Source organism: Teleopsis dalmanni, chromosome 2, assembly GCF_002237135.1.
Source record: "Teleopsis dalmanni isolate 2A chromosome 2, ASM223713v2, whole genome shotgun sequence".
Classification (NCBI taxonomy): Eukaryota; Metazoa; Arthropoda; class Insecta; order Diptera; family Diopsidae; genus Teleopsis; species Teleopsis dalmanni.
Genome location: NC_051847.1, coordinates 207673597 through 207687477, shown reverse-complemented (window position 1 = coordinate 207687477; position 13881 = coordinate 207673597).

The window sequence follows — 13881 nt, the reverse complement described above, 5'->3', positions numbered from 1 at the left end:
ACCACTCTACACTACAATTACGATTACAGCCTTGAATTTAAGTAAGGAATTACTATTGCCAATATTTGCTACTATTACTTTAACAATCATTTAAGATCTCTACCCCGACTGACAAAATTTTCGAACAATAGGCTATAGCAGTGGAAAGCCCAATTAAAAAATACGTAAAACAATAAAAGATCCTCATATCGATATTGAATAAATATAAAAATTTTACAATAAAGTTTAGAATAAACAGCTCTAGACTTAAAAGTTTGAAAAACACAGATTTAAAATTAAATCTGAACTTTGCAAAATAATCAAATTGCAAATAAGGCAACATAGTGCAAATTCCAAGTTTTCATTCCTTCATTCATCTATATATTTATATACTATAACATCGGTTCATTTAATATCAAATCAACCTATAACGCAGATCACATCGATGGAAGTCTTAAATGACTAATAGGGACCCTGCCTCAAAGTGATACTAACGTAGTTTCAGTGTTAGACAAGGTCGCTAACAATGAGGGGGAATGATCATGCGAGTCGTGGTGAATGTGTAGGCATTTCCCTCTTCCCTGCCGCATAAAAAAAAAGAAATCAGCCTTTAACTTAAACTATATTTGGTGAAATGCTGCATGTGCTTAAAAGTATAAACACTCAAGAGTGCTCCAGGCTCGTTATCTTTGAACGAAAAATACTTTAGAATATGTATAGATCTCTGAATTTAAAATATACGGCTCCTTAATAAGGTTATGTAAAAGTGCTATGCATACAACAGCTTATGCATACATCTGAAACATTATCAGAACAATCATTAGATAATATACACAGCAAAAATGGACTTAAGCGTATTGAACATATGGTATATTAAAATATTTTTCATGTATATTACTAAGACACTGTCCAAGAAACTCTAATGTTTGTGCCTGTCTCTTTCTTAACATTAAATGGATCTTGGTAAACTGGTCTATTTGGAGTTCTTATTAAAATTATTCAAAGTTTTTGTGCTCCTTAATGTTATTCGTAAACTATTAATGGAACATCCATTAATAGTTAATTATTAATAGTTAACTAAAATGAAACTTTTCAAAACTACTATTAACTCCATCAATCCTTTAATAGAAACTGTGCTGATTGTTATTATTTTAAGAAAGTAAACACAAATTGGATATATTTTGTCTCTAATAGCAGCATTTTACTTACTAATAGTTTTGACATGTTAAAAAAAAACATACCTAATCACTTTATTAGTACTTTTAGTCAAGTTTAATAGCATTTTGGATTCTTTTTTGGCATAAAATTTCTTCAAACACCTTTAAAATATTATATAAAATAAAAAATAAAAAAAAATTTAAACTACATATAATACAAATAAAATAAAATTACTCTAACAGTTAGATACTTTTGTTAGAAGCCCTAAGTCCTTTATAAATGAGATAGTGAATTGTTATGATTAAAAATGTTTTCTCTTCAACGTGCATTCCATTTAAAATACATTTCTTTCAATTCTTTTAAACTAGTTTTTAATTAATAATTTTTTACACAATTGTATACATTTTTGCAATTAAATATGACAATTATTTTTAAAGTTAATTTAAAGTAGAGCAAAAAGTATACGGACTGCGTGCTTTGTTTAATTAACAATAGCCAACAAATCCTTTTATGTTCATTTGTAGGATAATTGAGTAAAAATGATTTAGAACATCGAGTAACTGGGAATAGCGAAAGAAATGTGAACAATGGAATACGAAAAAGAAGTTTCAGAAAGAAAAATAGGAAACCTTGACAAAAAGCAATTAAAAAGGAGCACAACAAAATCATGTCCAATAAAAAGTCCTGCACGAAATAAAGGTCAGCAGTAAAAGAAGATATCCTTTGTGGGAGAATTATTTAACTTCAATATTTTATGTGCTTGCACTTTTAAGTTTTTGAGTTTGGGAATCCTGATGATTGAGTACGAGTGTTTGGCTTGCAGGACTTAATTTAATTAACAACTGACTTCTATAAGGATTCGCAACATTAATTTGATGTTTTGTTGAAAATAATTTAATTAATTCAACAAAAATTGTTTGCTTGGTTTCGTATACTTAAAGTTACTTATAAAGCAAATCAAATTATTTACTATGTTTTTGAGACAATGAAAAGATGCCAGAAATTTTATAATTATATATTGAATATAATATTCTATTAATAATTTAATATGTATAAAGTACCTATGCAAAGAAGTATTTTTTTAATTATTTCACTAAATCTTTAAAAAGCTTCTATTAAAATATATTTATTTAAAGATTAAAATTAACAAGGAAGCAAAAATTTAATTAAAAGAAATTTTAATAATCATATTAAAAACTGTAAGACAAAAATATATAAAGACATTTATTTTTATATATAAAGATACATAATAGTTTTGAGATTTAACAATTAAAAATAAAAAAAAATATAATTAATTAATTAATTCAATTATTCTACAGCTGGTTTATGATTTCGTTCTAATATATAAATACAGCAAGTAAAATTGTTAATAACAAAACTCCAGCAAAAATATTGCCGAACAAAAAAAAGTCAAATACGGCCTTTGGATCAGTTGGTTAAGGTGCGCTGATTCTGAGCTTCAACATTTGGCAGGACCCGAGTTCGATTCCTGGTACTTGCAAGTCTCAAAAAATAATTATTTACGAATAATTAAATACAAGAATTATTTCCAAGACCACTGAATGAAGGGTATTTGGCAATACTCGAAACAGCTGTATGGCAGCCAAAAATTCAATTAATTAAAATAATTTAAAAAAAAAAATAAATTTTTGTTGTTGTTTCACTTCTGTTCAAAAACCTCTTTATAAAGATACATAATTAAATTATTAAACTTAAATAATAGTAATATATACAAGATTCACTTTACCATTGCTCCATAAGTGACTATTTTTTATTTTTTTGTTTACATAGAAGAATAATGACCCATCCGAGACAACCTCAATTAACAATCTGTCTAGGTGACAAATGTTTTTATCTTAAATATTGAATTTCATTTGTGATTGGATTTATTGACGTCATTGTAGTATGTGGAGTGTTATATCTTAGACACATTTAAGATACCTCCTTATCTGATAATAATTTCTCTTATCTTCCAATTTGAAGTCATGGATGTAACAGCAGTCCAGCAATTAATTACTGGTGTCTCACACTATAAAGATTACTATTTATTAATTATTACTTACCTAATCTGTATGCCCCATATCTATTTTCTTTGTCGGACATTTTTAAAAAGTTCCTCCTATATCTACGTACAGATCTATCCATATTATCTAAACAGGTTTGGTCTCATATGAGTGACGTATAAATTCGGTTAGAAATAGTAGTGAAGATTATTTGGAATCTTAAGGTCAATAACAGTGTCAATACATGCTGATGATATTTGTCTGCTTAGTAAATAGTAAAAGTAAGAGTAGTAAGTAAATAGTAATAGGATTATGATATCTAATATAATGTTGAAACAGAATCTAGTTACCTTTGACATAAATTTCTGGATCAATGGTATGTACTGGATTAAGGTCGCCTTTCACGACAGGCGTGAATATTTCCTAGGAAATATTCTAATCTATTTTCTGCAAGATGCTAATTCTTGGTCAGCCAGCTTTATCCACCTAACTTCTACTTAGTTGTGTGAAACTAAAAATTTATATCATTTGGAAAGAAATGCAATGTTCGACGAAGCTGCAGTAACGATTAGGAAGCCAGAATATAAGCAAACCTATACTTTGCAATAGATAACTGCTCTGTGCATATAACGAGACATATGATAATGAATAGACCTGATACAAGCAGAACCAAATCCATAACATTGGTGTTAATTTTTTCTTAATAATTGAACATTTTTATGTCTTTTGGGTGTCTTAAATTTGACTGTTTATAAGTTATTATTCAGTTAAGAACTGATTTCTAGTTTATTTATATTAAATTCATACTGCAATTCACAAACCAAATATACCAAATGTAGCTTGGGAAATGCTATATATTTTTGGCATTTGCTATTCATAATTATAAGCTTTTAAATTAAATTCAACATAAAACGACATATAACATAACATATTATATGTACAATTGCTTTGACATGAAATATTTACTTCTATTAACCGCAGCCACTGCAATTTTAACGTATTTCCAATTAAACTTTTCCACAAAGTTTAACAATTCATAATTTTGGCTAAATGATGGCTTTAAATGAAATGGCGAGGCAAACAACAAGTCCAGGGAGCATTTGGGAAACAATAAACAGAGACCAACAAACAAATTGTTGGCAAGTTTTAAGCAACAAATAAACAACAAACAACAAATACCAAACAAAACAACAACAATAAAAAACAAAAATTTGTATTATTTATGGCAATGGCGGTTGCCAACAAATAAAACACCAAACCGAGAGGAGCTCAGGAAAAAAATCGAGAAATAAATGGAAATTGGTATATGGTGACTCAGACAAGTGCCACCATAGCAACCGCCATCATAAGCTGCACCATGGCCTGCATTGTTTTATAACCTTTTGACTCTCAACTTGGTTTGGTGGCTTCAAAATTTTCAGTTGTACGCAAACAAAGTGTTTATAGTATGCACAGATGCCCCTATGCACATGCCGAACATATACATTGCGTTTATATAATAAATAAATAAATGAATTTATTTTTAATTCTTTATTTTTCTCTTAAAAATATACAAACAAAACGAAGTAAATTTTCTAAATAATTTCTGCCATATGTACGTGCATCCAAACCGACAAATTGCATTGCAATTCCCAAGCGCAACCAAACGAACCACGCTCGAATTCCTTGTCGAGATATCTTTGTGCCAGCCAGCGTTGCCATATGCAAACACTGCCACTCTGCCGCGATCCTGTCTACCAGTTTAGCTGCAGTTAGTCGCAGTTCAGAAGCTCAGCAAAGTGTTAAAATGTTTCTGGCATTTTGACTGAAAATAACCTTTGACATAAAACGATTGCCGCGCTTAATTGTGGTTCTGTTAAGTTATGAATGCGTCCATTTAGAAAAACTCGCGCTGGTATCCTAGCAGCCTCGTATCCTGACGTCCTGACGTCCTGGCATCCCATTCGTATTAGCTGCTAAGGCAAAAATAATATGTGTACTCGTATTAAATAATTTTATAATTGAATGTAAAATATTTTGTTGAGGTAACAAATTTATTCTGCTCCAATAAATAAAATTTTACACTACAGATAATTTATCTAATGCACTTCAGGCCTTTCATACACGTACTTTTAATTTTTTTAGTGGATTGTATTAGCAACTCTTCAACAGGATTTTTTGCTGGTTTTCGCTGGTTTATGTGTATTTGCGAATTTTTCAACTCAGTTCTGTGCTTAATAAGTGGAAAAATTACAGTTGGAAAATTTTTTAGGTAAATTAAGTTATACTATATAGACTTGCTTTATAACTCCACACTTTTAGTGAAATTATTTAAACATCAGTTAAGCATAAAATCAAAGTAAATTATAAAACAAATATATTAACTCAGTTGTATTTAAGATTTTAAAATATGTAAATAACTTAAAATTAAGACAATAATACGAATTAATTTATTTTCTTAAGAGTATATTTTAATTACTGCCGGTTTTAACATGTCTACTATGCTGATAGTGTTAAAACCGGCACCCCCTACCCCATATACTATCAAGACAATATCTGCAAACGTTCTTTCTGCCAATAGAGATAGAAAATCTATGTAACTGCTCTCAGCGACTCTGCTGGATATTGTGTACTGCTGATAATGATCTAATCTATCTCTCAACTCAACTGTTTATTTACAATAAAAAACATTTTAAATAAGCTTTATAGATCAAATACAAATGGAAATTAAACGATTTAAAAATATGTAGCATCATCTACTCTTACTACACAGTAGGAGGCTAGTGACAACGGCTATGGTTCCCTTCTTAAACTTTTCAGTTCGTCTCTAAAACATATTGGCTACATCTCCCTCTCAATTTCGACATAAAATTTAATGTAGAGTTTCCATTTAAAGGCATCTGATTGTGAGGAGATCCCTCATTAGAATTGTCTAACCATTGTCACTTATGGTTCTAAAATAAGTAATGAGTAAATAAATCTATTTAGTATAGGCTTCCTGATCATTGCAGTATTTTTCGGGTGAAAGTGATCATTTGTCTGAAAGTAAATAATATATTTAATATAAACATATATATACTATTAGACAGTGAAGCCGCTTTAAAGTCCTTAAGTTCAGTCCAATTCACATCCAGGACGCTTTTCGATTGCTACACATTTCTAGCATTAATTTTTTTAATGTCTTTGATGAATAAAACTTTTCGAAAAAGTATTCGAATTATTCGGAAACTTACTTTGCATCAAATAGTTTCTAATAGACATATTCGGTATCCACAGTATGTAAAATTTTTCAAGAAATTTATTTGCGAAAGCAAATTCGTATTGTTTTGTTTAGTCTGCGAACATCAATTTATTAGACAGTGTCGGTAGATGCAGGGTAGTGTAGATCGAATGAATAGTTTGCTCATATTCGTAAATTCGAATTATTTAGAAAGCTCGACATAAACGATTCAAAAAATTCGAAAATGCAGACAGTATCTAATACAAAAAAAAAAAAATGAAAGTAACCTTAAGTAAGGCATAGTCACAATCAAGGTGTAAGTTCATGAAACTAAATGTAATGGAACCTTCACTGATGACACCTTACCCGGCTGAATAATGCACATACCGCCTTCTTAACCCCTAGTATCCTTTCCTGTGACTTTTCGCTACTAATGCACTACAAACATCCCGAATACATTATCTTTTACTTCGATGAGACGCTTTCGGATGCCCCCAATAATTCCCCCTAACTTTCGTAATATTCGTTATAGAGTCTACAGCTATCTAGCTCCCGCGCTTGCAGAACTGCCACAGCTCCTGCAATTAATAAATCAATCAAGTTGATAAATCAAGAGAATTCTAAGTACTAAACCTATTTATATCAAGTCTCTCCCCGAATTACTAGAATAAAGTTTTTCACATTACATTCCTGATTACTCTTAAGATCCGGTTTTAGTGGATTAAACTCTCACACTGTGACCGTCGGTACTTTGCACCTACCGCAAATCAACAAAATTAATCCAAAATCCAAACTTCAGTACATTACATTCAATTAAAAAATGAAACAATTCACCTAAAATTATAATTTGATCATCTGTGGCCATTAAATGTTGAACACTCAGGAACAAACCATATCCCAAGTGATTTTATATTCAAAAATATATCGTAAATACAGGAAAAGAAAGGAAATTAAGTAAACCACAGTGCGAAAATGAGCATATGCCTTTTGATATTTGCAGTACATATAATGCCGTCCCCCTTGAAGCTTTTCTCATTGCAGGTGTAAAAGTGAGTCAATGAAGTTCAAAAAACTTCTCACAGCATGAGAAATATTTACTCGTTTTCTTCTTTTAATTTTTTCTTATATCAACATATTTATTCCTACACCTTTAACTGTGTATGTGTGTGTAAGTGTATGCCAGTTAAAAATTATTTAACTTCATAGTAAAAATATTGCAAGCGGGCACACTCCCTCACACTCTCTGCAGATAGCCAAAAGGTAATTTCTACAGCAAATACACAAACACAGACACTTATGCATTGATGCACAAGCACACACACTTGTGCAGCTGGCTGGATATAAATACAAAACTATGCCACAGTGTAACACAAACACATTTGTGTGCGTGTAATTGCATAAATTTACATGCAGGTAAGTGGCAAAACATTTACGGTCAATATGTGTAAATCTTACACGCTTAAACTACTCGAGCACTTGTAAAAGTAAGTAGTAGTTTTATGGCCACTACTCGCAGTAACACCAGCGCATGCACAGTGGGTCAGAAAATAATACTTTTTCTTATTGGAATTTTTACCTGTAAGCTGACAACAAATTTTTCATAGTCATTAATTTTGTTTTTAAAATATTTTTGCTTTTATTCATAATTTTGGCAATTATGCGAGCGTGTATGTGTATATGTGTATGTAAATACATACACTTAATTCATGCATGTGTACCTGTGCGGATGTATGTGAAATGATTAATTATGCATAAGTTGCTTTAACCTTCTTGCATCACCAGCAGTGTCACCATTTGCACATTAAGGTACACACTACATATATACATGTGTATGGCACATGAGCATGTATGTATGTTTGTTGCATGTGTGTACGATTTTTGCTAATTTAAATTATAGCTGAGCTTTGGACTTTTTTATATTGAATTTAAGTACTGAGTAGGAAACAAAACTTCACGGACACTTTTTTGTTTTTTTTTGTGTTGAACTTTTTTATTGTTTTTTTTTTTTAATATTTTCAGACTATCGGTATGTTAACACACCCCCTCTGCAACATTAAAACCCTAGCAGAACGTAATCATGGTTAAAACATTTAAAATTTTCTTTCTTTTTCATTCTTCGTTTCATTCTTTTTATGGCTCTGTGGGTGTGTTCTTTGTGCTAAATGCTAGCTTAACTGCAGATTAAGAGCGTTAAAACGTAACCCGCAAATATATTGGCTAAAATATGAAACGAACAAGAAAGATTTCAGCTCATATCAGGTAAATTAACATTTGTTAGCAGTTTATCAAAAAAAAAAAAAAACAAAAAAATAAAAAACATTGTATGTACGTCTACTTTTTACGACTTTTACAGATTAGAATGAAGCTACTGCCATTGAAGCACATTGATTATATGTGTATGTGTAGGAAAATAAATAAATAAAAATTATGAAATTTTCTCAGATTAACAAAATAAAATTTAATATTTTTTACTAAGTTAAATTATAAAACTTGGTTTAGGTTAAAATTATTGCATTTTTAATATCTTATAATAAATAAAATAAAATAACTAACTACCATAAAACCATGATCCTCCTCGGGGATTGCCATCTTAACGTAGTGAGAAGACTCAGTAGTTACGTAGAATATTCGAACGATGCTGGTGGAAGCATGCTACTGGTAGAGCCTCCCTTGCCGGTAAGGTCAAATGAGTAGTAATGAAGCTAAGCACAGCTCCTGATGTTGGTCTTAAACAACCGAAACGTCGAAAATATAAATTAAATAAATAAAACAATAAAAAAATTTTTTATTTAAAAAAACCAAACCAAAAAATCTGACTATTTAGCCCTTCAGTTATCTATAATAAGTTTAAAAAACAGTCAGCATATATAAAATGGAATTAATTGTTAATATTAGTAATTATAACTTTATAGTAACATGTCTACTGCGATTTAGTATTCAAATAATTAAAATTACAATTTTAATTATCAAAGAAAAAACTTAATTTCAAATGGATCTTTTAGTAAATGAGGAAAAAACAAAGTACTTTTAGTGAACAAACAACTCACATGAGCTGCTTGGAAGTCTTATAGTTAACTATTGACAACTATAAGGTTGAAATACTTCATATATTTGGGAACCTTCGTAAATACCAAAAATGACTTCAACTCACAGATACAACAACGAATCACTTTTGCCAACATATATTCCTTCGGGCTTAGTAGCCTGTTACATTTATTGAGAATCAAAAGTCACACTCTACAAGTATCTTATCATGTCTGACCTCTATATGGTGTAGAACCTTAGAAAAGAACCAACAGTGTTGAGAAGGCGTTAGAAGCATCCAAAAAAAAAATTCGTTGAAAGATCTATGTTTCCTTATGTTTTAGGAACGAGTATCGAATCAGATGGAACGATGAAAAGAAAGGAATATCGACATAATTAAGCGAAGGAAACTGATTCAGCTAGAAAGATACGCGGTACGCGATTCGGTTCAATGAAAAACATGGTAGAAGGCATCCACATATTCCGCTAATAGGCGAGGAAGATTTGAAGCTATTCGGTGCTATCATCTAGCGACAGCAAAAGACGTATTGGGTTGGCTCGCGGAAGTTACTACAGAGGCGAAAAAAAGATTGACATCTGTGATGTGATATAATGGTTATATATAGCGCATAAAACGCAATATTCTCTTCAGCAAAATATTTGAAATTTTAAATATGAAATTAATGTACTCTACATATTCAAAAGAAAAAAACTTATTGTATTTTTAACACATTAACCTACTAAAACAAAGTGAAAAAATCTTAATAAATAAACAAACAATATTACCGAACCCCGTCTGGTCATACTTCTATTATCCTTTCTCTTGCTTTAACTGTCAACTGATTTGCATAGAACATGAGAACCAACAAAATTTGCATACAATTGCAATGCGATGAAACAAAGCGGCCTAACAATGTGGCCCGAAGGTGATATTAAAAGGTAAAAGATATTCTAAATAAGCACAAAATGCAACAACAAGTCGACATTATGTTAACATGGGTTGCAAAATAGTTAAATTGTTAAGTATAATTTCCAAAACAAAACAAACACAACGCTAACGACACGAATAGCAAGGATAACAAGAACAATCCATTCCAAACAAAAAATGGAGAACAGAAACCAAGCAGACAAAATGGACAATTTGGCAAGGACTTTAGCAAAGTTTTCTTTTGTCGCAGGAGCGATTGTGCAGGACAACAGTCCGTCTTGCTGTGACACAATCAAAAACAAACATTCCAGTTCCTCTCTCACTATTCCTTCAGCAATGCTTAATATTTCCTTTTATTGTTTTGTTAACATAAAATAAAATGTTTTCACCTGAACATGTTGGCAATAGAAAATAAACAAATAAAATAAAACAACTTAAAATTGCAGGAATGGTGAACCACATTTGATATGAAATTCAGGTTAAAAACTTTTTAAAAAATGAAAAGAAAATAGTTTCGCTTTTGTAGACGATTTTTTTAAGGAACAGAGATTTTGAATAAATTTTAGTTTTTTTTTATTGCGAAATAATTTCCGAACTCAACTAATTTGAATTTTACTACTTAAAGTTTCCTCTTTTGTTGAGTGTCTTTTTTGTTGAATTCTATCCTGTCTATCACCAAATAGAATAGTTGGAAATACAATTCAAATTAAAATCATTTATTTTTCTCCTACTTTTGTTTACAGTAATAAGAGACCTGAGTGAAGCGTTGATTTTTAACAATAAAAATAAAATTAATTAAATTACACAAAATGGGAAGTACACACTGCAATTTGAAGAACCCAAATCATTTCAATTTTTGTGTAATTCAACATTTTTTGTAGTTCATTAAGCAATTTTGTGCATTTCTGAACACTACGGAACATGCGGTTGCATTGAACTGAAAAATATTTAACATGAACGTTTTCCTGCCAAGTTCGGCCCCATTTATGTATGCATTTGAATAGAAAATGGACATAGGAAATAATTCAAATTTTTTCGATAATTTTAAGAAAATATTATATTATCAAATGTATTTAATATATATTTTAAGAAGTTATTTTAATATTTAATATAAATTTAATGGTTTATTTAGAAACTCCAAGGGTTACTGATTGTATATTTATGCTTGACTGTTATTAACAGAAACAATTGCTTACATTTACAGCATCTAACAGTTGGAGTTAAACTATCTATTGTCTGTTAATATAGCACTGTTTTTTCTAGTTGTAATGAATAATTTATTGTATTAGGCGAATTAATCAATTACTATCCAACTACAATGTTTTTTTTTATTTCTTTCATATTACAAATAAAAATTAATAAAAACAACAAATTATTACATACTGAATTTTATTTTAATCACAATATTTCGACTTCAGGGAACTCATATTTTTGTAACAATAATAACAATTGGTCCGGATTTAAGCTAAACATTCTCAACGTTCTTGGCTAGTTTCTAATTATTATTAAATAATAGGCTTTAAATGCAACCCGATCTAAAAGATCTATTGTGCGTCTAAAGGCCCTACTTAAACAATTCTAGGCTATTTATAAATCTTGTAGTTTCTGATACTTCTACACTACATGTCTATCCTTCTTTAAAGTAAATATCTTAAACCAAATAAAATTGTAACAAGTCTTTAATGTCAATAGCATCCATGTAAGAAGTAGTTCTTTCTAGTACTATAAACTGAGTCATTTTTCATTTAAGCAACAAAAAAATTTTATTTCAATTCTATCAAATTTTTGATTAAAGAATACTATATAAATCAAAGGAAACAAACGATATTAAGTAAATCATTACAAGATTTAGCAATCGCACTTACACAACATAAAGACTACAAAACAAAACTGATGACTGTTAATGTCTCAACATAACTCTCTACTGTTAACAACAGACTGTTGCTTGTATGTAACAAAACATTTATATACACATCTTATCAAAACTGATCCAAACATCTTTCGAACAAAAAGAAACCAAAGCTATATAACTAAGTATAAAACATCTAATCCGACTTGAAAAAAGGTCTTAAATAATTCTCTTTAATTTATCTATGATGATCTATGATGATTAAATAATACATTTACACCATAATTTTGTTCAACACAGAGAAAGTGCCTAATCCTTATCACTAGAAAACGTATTCTATTTTTAAAGTCTATACAGAATTTGTGGAACAATCTTGGCAACATTAGATGGGTAATTAAGTTCAAGTGAATGAGAATGAATTTGTCAAAAAACTCGAGAACATATGTATAGTAATCTTAAGTGCACTTCCAAACCTAAGCTGCTTAATACGTAACTTCATTGATTAATTGATATATAACTTTAAACTTTAATATTTATGTAATGTGAAATGACTTCTTCTTAGGAAAATAATTGTAAGTCAACATATATAAATTACATTTACGATAAATTATATTAGATTGCTGTGAAGCTAAAAAATAGTCTCAGATAAATATCCTTATCAGTTCATTCTACGAAAGATGCATCCTTTTGATCCATCGTGAAAATAATTGACACAATTTCCACGAGCTCTAAAATACTCGGAGATATTTCCAATATTATTTTTAAAAAGATATATGCAGTTATCAATGCGTGCGCCTGGTTTTAATATGCACATTCTTCTACCCACAATTATGAGGAATATGAAACCAAAATGGCTTTATTGACTTGAAAAGTTGAATTTATGGATTATTTTACCTACTTACCTAGAGAAATTTTAATTTTAATGAGTGATAAGTATTATGTTTCTTAGAAGTGCTTTATCTGGCACTTCTCATCTGGCACCGATAGGATCTCATCTTTATATATCGTAGACATAATATATATATGTTCATTCAATCTTCTCATTTATATATATTATTGTAATGATTTTTCGTGTTTTATGTTAATTTTTTTTTTAAAATACTAGTATCTTTAAAAAATAATTTTTAAAAACGTATTCATCTCAAAAAAATAACACCACAAAAGCATTAATTTAATGTAAAACTTGAAATCTATACACAAATCTACATGTTTTAATTGCTATATTTTAATATTGGCGATATTTTTTACATATTTTTTTTTCTGCTCGCTATAAAAACTCATAGAAACGATTTCACCGGAAGTACAAAATGGGAATAAAGTAGTGATTAATATGGACAATAGCAATTATGGGTGCAGCAATCAGCAGACTGCAGCAGGCGGTTAGTGGCAAAAGGAAATCATTGCTCACAAATTCGATTGCTACATAGAGTGCTGCATACACGGGATCTGGATTGTCACACGATATTCGGCACTAATTCGATTTTTACAACCATTATTTTATGTTGTCCCCATTGGGGTTATTTTTATTGGGGTTTGTCTTGTTTACGCCTTTTATTTGTGGGTGGTTGTCGGTTGAACAGAATTTTTCTCTTCACTTTTATTTCAAATGAATTTATGTGGAATTTTCACACACATTTCACAACTGAAATTTGCATTTAATGTCAATTTATGCAAATCGCATTTTTGCATTTTTATTTGTGATACAATATTTTATTGTCTGTATTTATATGATCTTTTTTTT